Below are 2500 nucleotides of genomic sequence, written 5' to 3'. Positions count from 1 at the left end.
CCTACCTGCGCGGGGCAGGAGGACACTTTCCGATTTCAAATCTCCGTTTGCCGAGTCCACCCCGAACGCACGCGGGCGGGCGGGTTCGCATCACCCTTCGTCACAAGGGGCGAAGCCCGTTCCACCGTCTCGTCAGTAGTGCCGACCGGTCTGTGATCGACGAGGGGAGCCACACCAGGTCCGGCCCTGCTGCTTGGCGGCACCGCGTCGTCGGGAGCTCGCGACAGACGGAGGGTTTCGGTGTACTCTCCAGCCACGGGAAACGAAGCCGGTGATGCAGGCGCCGGTCTTTCGCTCCCAAATCGGCTGGGTTTACATCGTTGCTATCTAGTCACGCTCCCTTCAAACCCGACGGGGTACCTATTCCCCTCACCCGTCTGTGCGTATACAGCCTCTTTGCACTTGCGGGATGGGGGTGGTGGTTTAAAGACTCTCGAGTTGCCGCCCGTCGGTCTCCGAGCTCCGTGCAGTAGTGATCCCCAGCGAACTGCCAGCAGGGCGAACGAGCGATCCCGCTCTCGGTCGGGGCGCCTGGCGTCGATCGGTGGTCGGTGGCTTGCGGGCAAGCTGCGCTGTGAGTGTGGGAACGAGTATGACGAGCCGTTGCCGCGACTCCCAGTCCACCTCGGCGGTGGCTGGGCCGGGCGGGCGTCTGCTCGGGCGAGTGCCGCCCCCGCCTCCTCGCAGGAAGTCCGCTCGCCGACACGCCGCCACGTGCACGCGTCAGTGACGCTGCCGAACCGATGGCCGGTGCCCGTTCCCGCCTCTGCTTTTCCTAGGGCAAAGCTGCTGCACGCCTCGTGATACTAGGCGGGCGACATGGTGGCGGTGATCCTGCCTCCGTCGCTGCGGTGCGTTGGGGCACGCATCGCCTCTTGGGCGCCCTGTCCTCCTCCCCCCAATAGACGTATGTTTCTGCGGGCCGCACCAGGATGGTGCTCCCCATCGCTTCACGCCACCCTGCTCCGCCCGCACGCCGGCGTGCAGGTGGCTGTAGCTCAAGGTGGGGAGCGTATGTGCGGTCCGGGTCGCTTTCCTCTGGCGAGGGAGAGACCTAAAACAAACTCAGACAACTCTTGACGGTGGATCACTCGGCTCGTGCGTCGATGACGAACGCAGCTAGCTGCGAGAATTAATGTGAATTGCAGGACACATTGATCATCGACACTTTGAACGCACTTTGCGGCCCCGGGTTCTTCCCGGGGCCACGCCTGTCTGAGGGTCGTTTGGCAATCAATCGCACTCGCCTTGGCTGGCGAGAGCGCGGCTGGGGTGTCGCAGAGGACCCGTCCTCTTTGTCCCCCTAAGTTCAGACTCCGGAGCCCTCCGGCGTCGGAGCGCTTGGCCTTTCCCCCCCACCCTGCACATTCCGTTCGTCAGGCTCGACGCCATCCCCCCGCCGGGGAGCGCGGCCTGGCGTCCGTCTGTGTCGTGGCAGTGGGGCCAGCACGGCTGTCACCGGTCCCAGAATGGCTGTCGGTGGTTCACACTGTGTGTGTGTGCCAACCCTCCTGGTCTCTGGGACACGGAGCTGCCACGAAGTGTTGAGCCTCCAGTGGGGGGTCTGCCTAAGCTCTGCACGTCCGCATTGGGTCCGTCTCTCGGTTGGCTGGCAGTGGAAAGAGTGAAGGGAGCCGCGGAGGTCCGGTGCTGGTGCGCCGCCGGCCTGACCGTGGAGCTCGCCGGTTTGACACGCTGACCCGACTCGATGGTTGATCGATTGAGAGTGCTGGGAGCTGCAGGCCGCCCGCTGCTGCAGCCGCCCGTCTCGTGGTTCGTCCTCGGCCTTAAGTGGCCGGCGGGGCGTCTGATCCTGTCTCCCCTGCTGGCGCCGAGTGCCTGGCCGAGGGAGGAGGTTTTCGTCGAACGCTGTGACTTGGACGGTCGCACGCGCGTGGATCGCTGGCTCTTGGCTCTCCCGTTCAGTCCGCACGTTTTCCGCTCCGTCCTGCCACCGGTCTCGGGAGGTACGGAGGGGTTGGCGGGCGTGGTGTGTGCTCCGTCACCGTGCAGGCACACCTACCACGCCGTCGGCCGACCCCCGCACGGTCCTCCTGGCCATCGGGAGGACGGCGGAACGTCGGGCTGTCGGGGGCCAAGTCGCCAGAAGGCCACCGCTGTGTCTTCCGTACCCTGTCACCGTCGGCGTGCCTTCCTCAACTCGTCCGGCTCGGGGCCGCTGGGTTCAGGAGCGGCGTCGCCCGCCGGCCCCACTGAAGGCCGTGCCGTTCCGCGGCTGGCGATCGATGTGCGTGGCGTGCCTGCGCGACCGTTCGCCACTTGAGCCTCGGCACTCCTCTCTCCCTCTCTCTGACCGTCGGGCAGTCTCTGTCTGCTGGTGCCTCGCACGTCCCGGGCGGCGGGTCGTCACCCCCGCGACCGGGCCTCCGGCAAGGCAGGAATCAGGCTGACCCTTCCGCTCGAGTAAGCAGCCGGCACTTCCGAGTTTCGCCTCCCGCCGTGGACGGGGGAGGGTCTCCGGTCCCGTGGAATTGCGCCG

The 2500-nt window shown here is 66.6% G+C and overlaps 1 non-coding gene across 1 annotated transcript; it reads left to right on the top strand.

Annotated features, from left to right (window-relative positions):
* The first annotated feature begins 1071 nt into the window (after positions 1–1071).
* Positions 1072–1225, top strand: LOC140472588 (5.8S ribosomal RNA). The gene has a single exon (XR_011957750.1). It is a non-coding gene; the product is annotated as a 5.8S ribosomal RNA (ribosomal RNA).
* Positions 1226–2500: the final 1275 nt, after the last annotated feature.

The sequence above is a fragment of the Chiloscyllium punctatum genome, unplaced genomic scaffold (assembly GCF_047496795.1).
Source record: "Chiloscyllium punctatum isolate Juve2018m unplaced genomic scaffold, sChiPun1.3 scaffold_370, whole genome shotgun sequence".
In the NCBI taxonomy this organism is placed as follows: domain Eukaryota; kingdom Metazoa; phylum Chordata; class Chondrichthyes; order Orectolobiformes; family Hemiscylliidae; genus Chiloscyllium; species Chiloscyllium punctatum.
Note: the sequence above shows the minus strand (reverse complement) of the source record. Positions and strands in the feature narration are given on the sequence as shown.